The sequence below is a fragment of the Pteropus alecto genome, unplaced genomic scaffold, assembly GCF_000325575.1.
Source record: "Pteropus alecto unplaced genomic scaffold, ASM32557v1 scaffold3, whole genome shotgun sequence".
In the NCBI taxonomy this organism is placed as follows: Eukaryota; Metazoa; Chordata; class Mammalia; order Chiroptera; family Pteropodidae; genus Pteropus; species Pteropus alecto.
Genome location: NW_006442484.1, coordinates 15,426,832 through 15,443,937, shown reverse-complemented (window position 1 = coordinate 15,443,937; position 17,106 = coordinate 15,426,832). Strand labels below are relative to the sequence as shown.

General features: G+C 38.0%; 1 protein-coding gene across 1 annotated transcript in view; it reads right to left on the bottom strand.

The window, feature by feature from the left end:
* Nucleotides 1-17,106, bottom strand: part of THSD7B (thrombospondin type 1 domain containing 7B) — a 745,753-nt gene extending 728,647 nt beyond the window's left edge. Inside the window, exon 1 of the mRNA XM_015596500.1 lies at nt 16,981-17,106. The gene's annotated coding sequence lies outside the window, so the exon portion shown is untranslated. The remainder of the gene's footprint in view (nt 1-16,980) is intronic.

Below are 17,106 nucleotides of genomic sequence, written 5' to 3'. Positions count from 1 at the left end.
TCTCTCTCTCTCTCTCTCTCTCTCTCTCTCGGCAGCATTTTCATCAATGACTATGACTCCTTTGTGGTTCCAGGTCCCTCTGGGAAGCTCTGCCAATGGCTCTGGGGGCTCTGGGAAGACTTCTTGCATGGGTCTCTCCAGTTTAGAGTGGGCAGCCTATAGTGGGTAGCTATGCTGTGAACTGCCTCACCATCCTGTTTTTGTTTTAGTTTTTCAATAAAAACTGTATACATCTAAGAGGTACAACATGATGATTTGATATACATAGATATATAGTGAAATGATTACTATGGTCAGGCTAATTAACGTATCTTCTCAGTTGCCGTGTGTGTGTGTGTGTGTGTGTGTGTGTGTGTGTGTGTGTGTGTGTGTGTGTGTGTGAGAGAGAGAGAGAGAGAGAGAGAGAGAGAGAGAGAGAGAGATGAGAACACCTGAAATCTACTCATATCAAATTTTCAGTATTCAATACAGTTATTATTAACTGCAGTCACCATGCTGTACATTAGCTCTCTAGACTTATTCATCCAACAAAACTGTTGCTTTGACCATCTTCTCATTCCCCTCTACGCCTGCCTAGCCGCTGATTACAACAGCTCTACTCTCTGTTTCTACGTATTTAACTTCTCTAGATTCCAAATACAAGTGAGAATATGCAGTATTTTTTTCTTTCTGTGTGTGGCTTATCATACTTAGCATATCTTCCAGGTTCATCTGTGTTGTTGCAAGTGGAATAATCTCCTTTTTTTGAGGCAGAATAATATTTCATTATATATGTATGTGTGTATCACAATTTCTTTACCCATTTGCCCATCAACAGACACTTATTTTTAGCTCTCAAAAACACATTTTGAACAAGTGCCCACCTTAAGTTCCCTCCATTGAACAACCTGGCACGAGCTCTGTTTTTCCAGCTCAATTCTGCCTGACATAGGAACCATATGGATAACTAATGAAGAAATCATCCCAGATTTTGTTCTCTAAGTAGAAAAACACACTAAGCCAATAATAAGCTATAAACCTTTCACTTACAGGGTATACAGTAAGTATAACCATCCTGAGAGAACAGAAGATGAGAGGAAAATGAGAAGAAAAGATTCACTCATTTGTCAAGTGCCTCCCAATAACCAGGCAACACGTTAGATGATGGAGCTGCAAAGATGAGTGAAAGCAAACACAGCCCTGCCTTCCTAGCAACTGTTCTAATAGGGAATATGGGCATTCATGGAAAATTACACAATTGTAAGTTTACAACAGTGTACAGTCAGTTCTGCTAAGATACTTGTTTTAAAATTGTGAAATTGACATATTAGAGGACAATTTGAACATAACAGGGTTTTCTGTACACTTATGCAGCAGGTTCATCTGTGAGAGACTCTAGATGAACAAGCAGAATCTGCACCCTGCCAAATAGAGCCAGGTAGGAATAAAAAAAATGAAACACAAGAACAGGGACCCTCTCCCAGGGAACTCAGCTCACCTTGGGCCACACCTATCTGGTGGTGTAACTCTCCAAAGGATTTCAAACCACCCTCCTCTACCACTTCACAACTCACAAGTAGCAACCTTTCCAAAACCCACCTCCACAAGTAAACTTCGGGTCTTTTTCAAGGTAAGATATCATATTTATTAACATCTTCATGCATTTCTTCTTGATTTTACATGTGCAAAAATGTACTACCGTTTTGTATTAGTTTCTGATATTTACTTTTTGTGCCACTGGGGAAATTTTTTGAATATTGTGCTCCTATCCTATAAGCCCTGTGGATATGTTGCCATTTTACCCAAAATGGTAATTTTCTTAAATGCATATGTTGCCTTATAACAGAACTGACGATATTTTGAAGGAAAGGGCAATGGCGAAAAGTATATACTAAAATTAAAGGGAGTCCAGGGAAGGGCCAATGCCCTAGAGAGAGTGAGCAGAGCACAGGTACAAGGAACTGGAAGAAGGCTGGGGCAAGAGAACCAGAAAACAGGAAGACTGGTGGGGGAGGAAGTCAGAGACCTGCCAGGCATGGGAAATGGTGAGAGGTCACAGTGAACAAGCAGGAGGAAACAGGCCACCAAGACAAATGTCCAAAGGAAGTGGTAAGTAGGCTAATCATAATGCAAGTCCCCATTTTCTCATTGATAAAATGCAAAATAATTTGTGTTGGGCCAACTTGAATCACACAAACACACACAAACACACACACACACACGCGTGCGCGCTCTCTCTCTCTCTCTCTCGCTCTCTCTCTCTCTCTCTCTCTCTCCCTCTCTCCCTCTCTCCCTCTCTCTCCTTCTCTCTCTGGTATATATACTAAATTGAAAACATCTACTTATAAAACTTTAATTTATTAATTCTGCCATACATGCACATTTAAAATCACATAACATGATATCATACAGTGAATTCGAAGAATTGCTTTTTACACTCAAACATTTTATGAAGCATTTATGCATACTCTTTATATGCACCTTCACATCCTTTATATGCACTAGTGGCAGCAATGTTTATCTGTGTTATGGGTATCCCTTCTTCTAATTATTTATCTCTTCAACCATCGGTGGAATGTGGGCCTATTTTACACCTTTGTGAATTCAAGAACTTTGGAGAGACCTAACAAACTGCAGTCTGGATTGTTCAGTGAAGAATATGACAAAAAGTAAGTGCCTTGTGGATTTAAACACTGGTCCGAAGAGATCAGATTTTGCATAATGAATCTTAAAGGTTTGTTGAAATACTTATTCAAAAATGAAGTATTTGAGAGAACCTTACATGAAAGACTGTAAGGTGATTCTGACTACTCCATGGAATAATTTGAAAGGGGGTGTGAAGATGAAAAACAAGTCAATCACAGACACTAGAGAACAGGAATCCTTGAGGCAAACTACAATCTGCTTACCCTACAAGAAATCAAATTCAGTTGAGGTAGGGTGTGGGGACAGAGAGAGGAAGACAGGCCACACACACACACACACACACACACACACACACACCGCACTCCCAACCACACACACACACACACACACACACACATACACACCACACACATTTTTTGCATATAACCTGAGGGCTGAAAAAAAAGGCTTCCCAGTAAAAATAACAGATTACGTATTGATTAAACTTATGAACTCACACTCAAATCAGGAGCCTTTAGTGGTCCTCCCTGGACCTTACTGTGCTTTTAAAAGTGTTGTGGCTTTTTAAGATCATTGTTGTTTTTCAATAAGCCTAGCGAAATGGTTCAAATTAACATGAGTCAGTATCTGCCTCAGCCGCTAGGAAATTTTGTATTCCAATAACACCCTCTCTCTCTCTCTCTCTCTCTCTCTCTCTCTCTCTCTCTCTCTCTCAGACACACACACACACACACACACACACACACCGCACTCCCCCAACCCCACACCACCTATCTAGTGGACAGCCAGTCTGCAGCCTTTGCCAATCCACTCCTTTAACTCTGGACTTTAAATTTCACCCATATTCAGACCAGACTCTGTTCTTTCACAATTTCACTTCATGGTGCTCTGAGATCACAACTTTCTGTAGCAGGTCTGACATCAGCCCCTTCACAGGACCATCAATAGACAGTCTGTTTGCATTCTTCCATAGGATTGCTGTAAACTGAATGGGCTCATATGTATGCATATCTATTCCTATAATAGTAAAGTCCCATTTATTATATGTCTAAAACCCCAGAAAACCTAAATAAACACAATTTATAGTGCCATTCGATGGTAATTGATTTTCTTAGTGTTTCTAGGAATACTCCAATTTCCTAAAGGAACTCTAAATCATCAAAGCAAGATTAATCTATGATCAATGAGGTTTCCAAGTTTTTTTCTTACTCTAATTTGATTCATTTAAGAAACACTTAAATTAGCTCCTACTATATACACAGTAATGTGCTCAGCATAATGGAGAGAATTCAAATATAATACAAGGTTTGGGACCCTAAAGCAGTTACAATACTCATATGAAAAGAAAAAGCAGAACATAAATTAAGCTACAATATAACAATATTTCTATTAATGCCAGTTGCCAAGAAAGACACAAAGACACTTTTCTTTCTGCTCTGATGTGTATAGAGAAACTAGGTCATAAATTGGGTTATATTTCCCAAAAGAAAAATGTCATAAATTATATGTAGAGTTTGTTTTCCTGATCAAGGACTTGGCATTTAAATACACACACACACACACATACATATATGCATATACATATACACACATGTATATATATATTCTTTTTTAAATATATATATTTAAAGTATATATACACATGCACAGACACATACCATACACATGCACACATATATATATACACACACACACACAAATACACATATATTCAGTAACATGTTACAAAACAAATAAAAATTACAAGATATCCTGGTAACCATTTAACACAAATGTCCCCAAATGGGATAATAATTATGCAGAAATTATACAATGAGATCCAGTGTACTCAAGTGTATACATAGCACAATAATAAAGCTCTAATGTAAACTCTAACGTATCATAAATTTTACTTAACACCATAATGTCAGCTCTGATAAACATAAGCATATAATTAAGCATAGTTTTGCTTGACTTGTTGGATTTAAAAGGGTACTTTGGGGTTGACCTGATGGCCTGAGTCTTTTTAAAAAATAAGCTGATGCGTTCTTTTTCTCTAGATAAATTTCTCTGCAGAGTGTCTGAACACTCAGAATTTCTCCTGACCTTGGGAATGACTTAAAGGACTAGGGCAGGTGTTTAATAAATGTCTGCTTGTGGTGAGAGTGGCATAAATGAGTCTTTTCTCTTTTAAAAGGACCGACTTAACATTTATCCTCTTCCACCTCTCCTCTCTCTTGAATATTCTTAAAGTGACAGTTTCTGAACAAATAAAAAAGATGAGGAAAAGGGAAATATGAAATAAACCTAGAGTCTGTAAATAGTTATCTTTGAATGTAGTTTGAATGTAGAAAACCCTAACCACCAGCGATTACTAGATAGGGACTGAACTATTCTTTGAAGGATGATTTCAATGGTAATTCTGTCAGCAGAATCTTCTATGAACATACCCTTCATTTTCTCCACACTCTGGATCAGTAAGTTTGGTGCTCATAAGGGCATCTGCGTCTGAGTGCATGTTCATCTTTATGCATTCCTTAAAACCTGGCCCCTTTTAACTTCTGTAGGTTTCAAAGTCTTCTAAGAAGAGATATATATCTATAAACTAAGCAATGTTTCCCTTGACACCCCCTGTGCAGTAAACAGGGTATCTTTCATAAAGGATTGTTGTATTTTCTACTAATAAATCCTAATTAAATTTCCTTTAACTCTCCTATGTCTTGCTCAATTTCCAAAGGCTGATATTCCAATTTCAACTTTATTTTGGAGCTATTCTTTTTGGCAAAGTATCATACATTTCAATCTTTTCCAGTTTACATTTAGTCCAAAATTGTCCATTTTGCTTGTCTCAATCTTCAGTAGTTATTCTGGCAGCTTTAAAAGAGAGAATCAAAATGGTAGGATCGTGGGAACTTTGCCAGTCCATTCTTGGCTTCTCTAATATCTCTAAGATTCTTCTTTTAATCATCACAATAAAAAGAGACTGGAAACTGTCCATTAGACTTGACAACTGGGAAGCAATTCATGACTTTGGTGAGAACTATTTCAGTTGGAGCAGTGGGGGCCAGAATCCAGGCTGGGTGATTTGAAAAGTGAATGCACAGTGGAGAAAGTAACAAATTCTACTAGTTTTGGAAGGTATAATTTGAACAGAAGGCAAGAGATAAGAGGTAAACAGAAGGTGAGTCAAGACTAGATTCTTTGTTTTAAATGGAAAAGACTTGGGCTTGAATATTCTACATGGCAACTTCTAATGGTCCATTATACCTAGCATTAAATTTCACTACATCACCCACCACTACATTTCTCTCCCATTTGTTTTTGCTTTTGTTCATAAAGTTTCTCTAAATCCAAGAGAATGTATGATCTGATTGAGTTATCCAGACTTCTCCCACCTTTGTAACTGGCTTAACCTCCAGAGCAGTATGCATTTTTTCCCCAAGGCTTTTCCTAATAGGCCTATCAGTTGGTTTCAGTTGAATGACATTTCCAAACACATGTCTAGTCCTGACAGCTGAGAATGCTTTTCCCCTTTCAGTTGAATTATTTGGTTCCTCTTTCCTCTTCCTGTCATTTCTCATCTTGGATTTGCTATCACTTTCCTATCATTTGGAGGCGGGGGGTGGGGGGTTGGGGATGTGCGTGTGTGTGCTCATGCATGCGCCCTATCAAATTTCCATCATCCTATGTTCACTTCCTAAGCTTTCACAGCATAAATAATTTCATACTATTTTAAGCATCTCTTAGATTTCAGTTCTTGGGCTGATTGACGACTTTGCTATTGCAGATGCTTTTATCTTGTAAGAGGCATTTACCAAACATTCATGCTTACCAACCTTGATGCCAAATAAATGGATAATTCTGTCCCTGTACACGTTTCACCACCACACAGTGCCACATGCCAGGACAAAACTGTTTACCTTAGATTATAAGGATTTGGATCTCTATTTAGACTGTGAGCATCACAAGGTTTCAAAACACAGAATTTGAGAATGAGATCAAGTTCTATGCAGACCAGTAAACCAGGGATAAGCCATTCTGCCCACATTGCCAGACCACTGGAGAGTTTATTGTTGTTTTTAATGAATCTAGAAGAGAATTCTTAAACCATGGACTTTAAAGCACTATGTGAAATAAGATTTTATTTTAAAGAGAATATAAATAACCAGTCTTAAAGACTAGCATATATAACACAGAATCAGAAACGATGTTGTGAAAACTATAAGAAAAACAAATAGGTTGACAGGGAGCCTGATTTTTTCCTTCCCATGATGAATCTACTAATCTATAAAACCCCATAGAAGCAATTTTTTTTTTATCTTTGAAGCATCCTTCTTTTTGTTTCTCCTACTTCTACATGATGTTCACGAAAAATCCCTAAGGGCATGGCCAAGTTTTGGGTATGGCTGTACACCCCACTGTACCAAGCATAGTGTATTGCATACCATAGAAAAGCAGTATATAACCACTGGCTAAATTTTCCTTCAGGAACACTGTAGGCTGAAAAGAATTATTTTAATCTATCAACATATATTAAAGTTCTTGCCTGTAAAATGCTAAAGAAATGTCTTCCTGATGATCTGATGCCCCTCTCAATGTTTACATCAACTTTTCTGTAGCTGGTCAAGTAGCCAAACTAGCAATGCAGAACATTCTATGCACCTGATGAGATGTTCAAAGGGGGCTATATAACCTTGTGAATTTTTAGCTGATTCCTTTTGCTCACAAAAAGAAAGTGGTCATCCTGATATTGTTTAGCACTATATTTTTCAACCGTCATTGGAAGATCTATGCAGGCATATGTAGACATATTTTTTATCTGACCCACTTCTTATTTCTCATATCAATACTTATAAGGATTACTTAGCGTTATTGAATGTCAAGATTCTTCATCCTCAGAACAAAACATATTTCTTTTGGTATGCTAAAGGAGCCTGTAGCTGAGGTTAAATCCTGATATGACCCTGGCGTGCTGAAAAAAGAAACCCACACTTTCCTCAGAAATATCATTCTTTTCAACTGCAGTGGAGCTGTTAGAAGTCACCTACTAGAGTCAGTGGAGCAGATCCAGCCAGAGGAGTAGCAAAAGAAATGGGATGAGACTTTACTCATCTTCAATATTCAAAATGAGACTTTTATATAGGTGATCCCATTATAAATATAGCATTAAAGCTATATTTTAATTCACATCTATATATAAAATTGTGTACTACTGTCATTTAACCCAATATATACCTATTGCACAGTTATTCTCTGCAAGGTGCTGAAGCTCCAAATATAGATAAGATGCATTCTCTGCTTTTACTTAGTGAAAGCTCACACTTAGTAAGAGAGTTAGAAATAATATAACAAAATGATTTGGCTTTGCCAAGGGCAGAGGAAGTGCTTGTTGCATCCTCCCAGTTAGACTGCAAATTCCTGGGAATTGGTGCTAGTATCATATACTTGTTTTCATCCGCTCTGTGCCATGGACACAGCAGGAGCTTAATAAACGCTCTTTGAATTTATACATATAACTTACAAACAAATGCATCATCCACTTTTCATTGATTCATCTTGTGTGTGAAAACTGCTTAGTTATTTTTAAGAAAATATCTGAAAGATGGCTGCACTGGAGATATATTATATCCACAAGCATTATGTTTTAATTTCACCAACTCTATAATCCAAATGAAATATCTAATATTCATGAACATAATATTAGATAACACATTCATAGCATCCAAGAAAATTCCTCCCTATGAAGTTTAAAATTATTCTTTCTTTCCAGCTGAAGACTTGTTCTTAATATTTTTCTTTTAATGAGCAACTGAAGTTGGATTTAAGCTACTCATGTAATATGTTCCCCACCCCCAGAAATAGACTTGGAATTATTAAAGTGTTTCACACTATCATGTAGAGCTGAATAGAGTTTGCACTTACAAAGGAAACACAGGACTTTTATTTTATTATTTTTTTTTAATATTTTCCACACAATGAAAGGCATGTCACATTCTGCTTTTTCAATTGAAGCACGCCACAGCCCAGAGGGTCTGTCAGAAATTCAACTTGAGAAAAGCCCTTTAGATAACTAAGAAGAATGCTACCTGCCAGGAAATATATCAAACTTACCAAAAAATTACTACAGTCTGATCAGGAATATCACTTTGGTGAGCCACATGTCATTTCTGACTGCAGCAATCATAATAAAGATATACTAAAAGAAGACCGAGAAATACGCATCAAGTGTAAATGAAAAAACTAGTTAAGTTCACTCTAGTTAAAGGTTACTTTTTCCCTTCTCATTATTACTAAAGATAAGCAGATCCTAGGCTATACCCATTTCATTTGCAACAGGCTACACATATACACTAACAAACCGATAAAAACAAAACAAAACAAAATAACAAACTGGGACTATTTAGCCTGGAAACAAGAATGCTGTGGTGATTCCATGTGTATGAATAGTTGTAAAGTGGAAGCATTCGGGATGTGCTCCATCTTCACAAACAAAAGGCATATTGAATTTATTTTTTACAGGTAAGATACACAGGAATCTTCCAATCTTACAGGTTTTTAAAGTAAATGCATTGCTGAGAGAAGTTGTGAAGTGTTTTAACTCTTTTATTTAAGTGATCATTCAATCTGGTATTTAAGAGCAAAATTAATAAATAGATTAATAGCCTAACATATGTAAAGACCGATGGTGTACGCCTCAGAATGAAACTGGCAGTCAATAGACAGCCGGTAGAATGAAATTGCTCATAGTATGAGTTCTAAGCACATCTCATATGGTGGCCACCAGTGAACTATGGCTATTGAGCATTTGAGATGTGCCTAGCCTAAACTGAGATGTGCTTGTAAGTGTAAAATACAAACTGGATTTCAAGGACTTAATACAACAAAGATCTAAAACATCTCATTAATAACTTTTTCATAATTGATACATGTCAAAATTACAAAGTCTAAGATATATTAGGTTAATTAAATATATTGCTATTTTTTAATGTCACTACTAGAAAATGTAATATTGCATATATGAATTGTATTTGCAATTCACATTCAATTTTTATTGAAGAAAGCTGCTCTAGTATCAGACTACCTGAGATGCAGATCCTGACCTGGGGCAAGTCACTTACTATTTCTGCATGAGTTAAATTGGAATAAAAATAATACGACTAACTCCAATCTTTTTGAGAGGATTTCATAAGTTAATATAGATAGAAAAGTTAATATATGGATTTCAGAAGTTAACATCTGGCAAATAGTTTATGCTCAATAAATCTGTTACTATGAATGCATCCTCTCTCTAGAATATGCTGACATGTAGTTGTTTATCCTCTGTTCAAATACCCCCAAAGATGAGGAACTCACATTTCCTTGAGACAGCCCGTTGCATTTATAGATAGCTCTGCATATAAAAGTGTTCATTCCCAGAATGAGGAAAAATCTCTCTTTACAATTTTGAATCTTCTGAGTTTCTTTACATATGATTGTACCAGAGGCAAGGAGAGAAACTGGTCGTACTCCAACACTACATTTCTATAGAAATTATTGAGACCTTGGTATTGGAAATGGGGATACTATATATTCCTATGGAAGTCAAGAGAAATCATGCTGACCCAAAAAAATACCTTTAAGATCTTCAGAAATGCAATTTCTTATTGATGCTTAACCAAAGACCCATCCTTCAAGCTCTTTACAAATCTAAGATATAATCTTCATGCATAAGGTCTGTGCCAAATCAAAATGCGGTTTTCTCATATTCCCAAATGACACTTCTATCTCTAGAAAGAAGGGACTAAGCAACTCTTCCAGTCAGTCATCTCCACTGTGTGAGAGGCTCTGACAAGGTGTGTGCGTGCGTGCGTGCGTGCGTGCGCGCATACTCTTACATTTGGGAGAAATTCCATCAGAGGTTAAGACTAAACTTGCTGACCCTAATTTCAGGCTCTAGGGCAATCAGGTGTATCAGAAACAAAATAGGCCTTGCAGCACAACAGACTGGAATGCAAATCTTGACAGTGGCACTGGCTTTATACCACCAGGTGTCAAAGGTCTCTCGTCCTGTTTCCTAGTATGAAAACTGGGACAAAATAATAGAACCCATTTTGCATCATTATTATGAGGATTAGACATACTGATTTTAATGCACATATCCTGGTATGCAGCATGGCATAGATACTTAGTAACTAGCAGTCACTCTTGTTGCCTACATGGATATTATTAAGCTTTGCCTTAGAGATTCTCAAAGCACTGAGAATCTGGCATATAATATATGGGCCCCTATTCTCTATTACAGTCCTCTCTCAAATATTTTCCAGAATCTGCAGTAGAGATTGATGTCCTTTTTCATTCAAATCGTTTACTATCAGAACTCTACAAGTGCTAATAAGAAAAACAGATTTAATCAAACATTAAAATTAGAATTTACCACCTGAGTTGTTCAAACAGAGAGAGGGCTGTGTGAATTGCCATAATTAGAGAAAGCTCAGTGGAAGTATAATTAAAACAGGGTCTTGACAAATAGGTAGAATTTGGATAACTGGGGGACGGGAACCCAAAGCAGCATTTTGAGCCTTTTAAAATAGGTGGGGGTCTTGTGGATGACTTAAAGGGTACAGGCCTGATAGAAGAAGAAGGTGGGTACCAGAAAGTTAATAGCTGGCATGAGTGAATTTGATATAGGACTTGAAACACTTATGTTTTTTCTGTTCAAGAAAGAAGCATAACTTAAGTTGTATTTTTCAGGGCCCATCTAGCAATGTTTGTGTTTAGTTTTACCTAGAAGAGATATAAAAGAAACCATCAAAGAATTTTTCTTAAAAAAATCTGCAAAGTCATCAACAGCCTTTCATTCTCTGTGACTGACCAGAAGACAGTCCAGTCCATAGAATGGGTTGATTCAGATGAAATGAAGCCCCATGAACAATATTTAATCACAAAAACTAATTAAAGTTGATGCAAAATAAACTGAGTTAATTCTGAAGACTAGAAAAAGAGTTGGGAAAAAATAATTACTTTTTCCTGGAAAGAAAAAAGCCTTGTTGAACTACTTCCATATACACATATTTTAATTAATTGGTGTGAGACAGCTGTGGGGTAGAAGGGTGTATGGCTGTAGCAAATTATCTGGGTTAGAACTCTGGCTCTGCCCCTTACCAGTATGACTTAGTATGCTTGGTTTATGTTTTAGGGAAAACAAATGAAATGGAAGGTAGGGTGGTTTTATATGAATTGATAACTAAAAGGGGTCTAAATAACTTTGGGCTCTTTAACATAATAAATATATGCAACTAATAATATTTAACTGTTTTTAACAGATAAATGTTAGACATAAAAAATTAAAATGTGAGCATAAACAGATTTCAAGTTCAACTACTTGATAATGTCAATGGTTGCATTTGTTCATGTTACGAGTAAAAATATGTGCCAATTGGTAGGGCTCAAGAGCCAACTAATCAAAACAGGCTTTAGCAACAGCCCTGGAGAGGATCTCAAGGCCCCCTGCCATACCAAGTGGTGACTCTCTTACTGGCTGTAACAAGAAGTAATGTTAAGAGTGGCCCGTAGGACTGAGGTGGTAGTAGCGCTTTCAGGGAGCTTAGAACAGCATCCATTTACCTACTGACGCAAAAGTGATTTGATATTTTTATAACCAGTAAGGCTGTATCAGTGCACAATGGCCAAATCAGCCTGAATGTCTAACATAAGCACAAAAGGCAGAAATCAATAGAGGAGAGAGAGCCCAGAAGCAAATTCTGCTAGAAGAAATTACTGTAAGCTTTAGTCTTATTATAATTAAAATCTTTCCTTTATGTGTATTACATGGTAAGCTTTTAAAAATAACCACCTGAAACGCCCCAAATTAAAATATGTATTACTACACAGCTACAGTCTAAGATCAAGCCTATGGTGTCTGACTGCCATGAAGTTAAGAGCTTGTCTCAACATTGTGATTCTTCCAGAGTGATGAGCTGTTCACTAACACAACAGTAGGGGACAAATCTTCAGCCAGCCCGCATGCAGGCAAGTGGAATGCAGCAAAGAGCTCTCCTCTAGTCAAGGCACTGAAGAACTGTTTGTGCGTTAGTTACTTAGGATTCTGTTTTTAGCTACAGCATATTTAATTACAGGAGGCTCATAATTAAAATATGCCTAGAGAGACGAAATAAAAAGCAAGCATCATGTCCCTTGCTGCAAAATACCTAAGTTCAACAATGATAGCCTTTTGTTCCATGTAGGAAAACTTCCACATTTTTATAGATCCTCACATCTTGGTCAATGTCCAACATTTTCTGATATGAGAACCTCCTTTATTTTAACTTCAAAAAAATTCTACAGACTCCCACATCACAGCAAAGAGTTATACTTTTAGAATCCATTAATTGCAAAAATACCTAACGACCATAAGCTAGAATGAACAGTGATGCTTTTCAATGTAATGTGTTTTATTCATCACGAAAGCATATACACAAACTCTTAAAATATAGCAGTTCTTATATGCGCTGGATAACTTAACTGTCTTAACTGTTCAGCTTACAAACCAAGCTTAGATTGAACTCTCCACCCCTGCAACAACCCTGAGCACTCATCAGCAGTTAAACTATTTTACAGCATCTCCAGAGTTGACTCTCGAAGTCTACCAAAAGACATGGAGCAATTGTATTTCACTAATATTCTATTTTCCCCTTCAAATGAATTGCTTCATCTGCTAGCTACAGAATTCTCATAATACATCACAGGTGGACTACAACTGAAAAATAACTAAGTGTTTTTATTTTGTATAACTGGCCCACTACTGGCAACAAGACTCAGAATGACAGTGTAATCCTAGGAAATCAGTGACTACGCTCCCTATTTCTTCCTTGGTCAAGAGCTACATATAAGCTAACAAGGACCTGCACATAATCCTCTTTGGCTTGCTTTCAACAGTAGTTACTATTAGCTATGAAAAACCACCTGTGTAAATGCTAATAAAAACACCAACAAAATTATTCCAATTAATGGAGAAATCTTGAAGGTGAATAAAATGTTTAACATCTTGGAGCAAGGGTACCACAGACTTCACATATGCTAAAACACTGATCCCACTCAAACTCACAATTTCTAAAATTTCTAAAATTAAGAGTGGAGTTTAAAATCCTTCTACTTTCGCAGGTTTAACATTTTAATTATCACTTAGATATTAATTCTGTTAACAGCTCTAAATTAAGGACCTGTGTTATATTCAGGAAGCTGCCTAGTGTTAAAGTGAATGCAGCTGCTTCTTTCATAGTTATATACTGAATACAGTCTTCTTTCAAAAACATAAAGCACTTATGTGTAATTCACATTCAAAAATTCCAAAAACATATCTAGTAGCTCATGTAAATACTTTTTAATACTGTAAGACTTGCTAGTTAGTCAAAAACCCATCTTTCACACTTTGCCTGCAGAGTATCTCTGAAGCTGAGCTGTTAATGGTGCCATTCTTTGATCCATCAAGTAGTACAGTTATCACTGCTTAGAATCTTTTAATCTGTTTGTCTTGATCGTGCACATAATATATTGTATCATTTGTCATTTTGACTCTTAACTCAATGGACCAGTCAACTATTCTTCATCATTCTATTCAAACTTTTGAAATGATGTTATTATTTTAATGCCTTATCTTTATAAAGGTGTGCAGAATGGCAAAATTGTAGTTTTGGCAAGATTTTTTTTTTTCTTTGAAGGAATCATATGACTCCAGCTTTGTGAAGTATAATTAAAATGAATTGATGTACTTTGGAATTTTTCTTGTTTGGACAGTCCTCTTACACTAACTTAGCTCCTAATTTTTTATTCTGCTCTTTCAGTCTGTTACATAAAAGCAAACATTTTTTTTTACAAATATTAATAAAAGTATTATTCCTTCCTTTAGAAAAAGGCTCTACAGCAAGTACACAAGGTCTTTAATAGCCTTCCTGATAAAGTACATTTTAGCAGTACTATTTTTCTTTATTTGTTTACCTTCTTTCTCTCAAAAGGCATACTCAGCATAGAACAGAAAGGTACGTTTAGTTGCTAATTAATTAATGTCAATCCTCAAACTGTGAAGTCTTATTTATACTGTTTTTATGATCAGTAATTATTGCCTACTTGTCTAATTAACAGTCTTTCTGCTTCTTAGCTTTTCACCTCTTTAACAAGCAAAAACTTTGATTAAAAACAATAGTGGAGAGGGTATCAGAGGATTAAAAAAACATGGTAAAGAACATTTTTCAAGTATCGATTTAAATATTAAGATAGATATAAATTAAGCCCACTTGTTATAAACCCTCAAAATGGACTATCAAAGTCCACCAGCAACAGGCAGTCCTTATCTAGATCACACATCTCCAGGTACTTATCCCAAATTAATCTCCGATCTTCAGAACCCTGAATGGTTTGTAGGTATTCAGCACTGCTGGAACTGTCCGTGCTAATGTGCAAGTCTAGCCCACATTTTTGAAGTCAACAGTTGTATCTGTGTATGTTGTAACAGGGTCAGGGGAATTATCTTCCTAATTCTTTTTTACTTAAATTTGCATGAAGAAGAGTGTCCGGTTTTCAACTCCCAGCAGGTAGATGAAAAAAACACTATGCCCAGGCATAGTAGGAAGCCAGTTCCAGGGAATCTGCTCAGCTGGCATATTTAACCACAGAAAGCAGAGAACTGGCCACATTAAGTTCTGAAAGAAGGCTCCTGGTATTAACGGTATTAAAAACAGCAGTGCATCACAGCAAAGCTTCAAGACAGGGACTTTATATAGCTTTCAAGCCACAAATACATGAGCTTTTCACTCATACTGAATAAGACTTATTGACTTGTTTAGTAGCATCTTAAGTGAATTTCACGAAGCCTTAACCAAGGCTGTAGTATATAAAGAGCACAGAAAGGCTTCCCCAGAGATCACCACCCCCCAGTAACCCAAAAAACCCAGACTGTCCTGACACTGCCTGGGAGATAAACGTATTACACTGACATCCAAAGATTGCCTGTCAAAAGGACACGCCAGATAGGCAAGATTGCATGCACGCGCACACACGCACGCACACACGCACGCGCGCACACACACACACACACACACACAATCAGCCTGGTTGGCATGCACCTACATGAGTTAACTTTTCCATAACAGGGCACCCACAAGTACACTCCTGGAAAATACTAAGAAGGTTCCTTCAGCCAGGTTGTCACTTACAAGAGCACATAAAGGTAAAAAACTAAAGGCTACCAACAGACCACTCTGGCAATGAACAAAACACCAAGTAACCCCGGAATTTTCCAGAGAACATGGCAAGGTACCATAATCTTATTCGAACTTTACCTTAACCATAAGGTATGGAATTGAACTGTAATACCTCTTAAAGTATGCTCAGAATAATTCAGCAAAAAAAGTACTGTTAGATCATGCGCCCTTCCTCTGAAACAGGGATTTCCCTCCTTGCATTCAAAAAGAGATTGAGAGAGCTTAATGCCCCCTCCCCCAAAACACATCCCAAACTTTCCAGCTTCAAGACTCAAACTATGCAGGCTTCAAAAACTGGAGGTTTTACTTGCATATTTAAATAACTTTAATACTACCAGAAGTGTTTGAAAGGAAAGGTGACAAGAGCATATGGGTAATGCTTTTAAAATTACACGTGTCCTCCTCCTTGCCTCTCACTCTCACGCTCTGTTCCCAATTTTCCCTTGATAAATAGTGTAATGTCACACCAGACCGGTGAATCCCACTCTCCCCAGCTCGTCCCTCACCCCACGCAGGGACAGTGGAAATGTAAACTGTTGCTGCAGCCTTCTGACACTTCACTGATAAATCAGAGAAAGCTGCAAAACTTCTTGGCTAGCTCAGCTATCCTCCAGGGGCACTAAACGCCTACTCGGAGATTCGCAGTCAGCGCTACCGAAAAGGAACCCTCAGTCAACCTGTTCGCAAAGCCCGCAGAACTCCCCGTCCTCCGATCCTGGGCTCCAAGGCTTCCCATGCAGGATGGGGGACCCCGGCTCCCTTCTTCAGTACCCGCAAAGCAAGCTGAAAGTGAAGAGAACTGAGCTCCTTCCGCCCGACTCCTATGGTTGGGTCCGGTTGCCTGAGGTCTGAGCCCAAATCTCTGTGAGGTATCTCTGCTCGTCCAACTCCGGAGTGTTGGTGCTGTGCCCCTGCCCCTGACAGCCCACCCTTCCCGCAGCCCCCAGGCAGAGGCGCAGAGAACCTCTGCTTGCAAGTTCCTGCGTCTGACTGGGAGATAAGGAGAGAAAGGCTGTGCAGGGAGGAAAGAGCAAAGTCTCTGCCCTCAGTGCGCCCTCCGCCCCATCGGCTGCCACGGATCACCCCTGCCGACCAGGGGCCAGGCTCTGGGCGGGATCCAGGCGCAGCGCGCCGCACTCACCTGCTTAGCCGGAGCCGCTGCCGCAGCCTCTGGGAGCCACCTAGCCCGGAGCTTCCTGAGCGCAAGAAAGATGGTGGTGTGTGTCGGGAGACCACCCATTCCAGCGTCTGGCAACCCAGCGGCGAC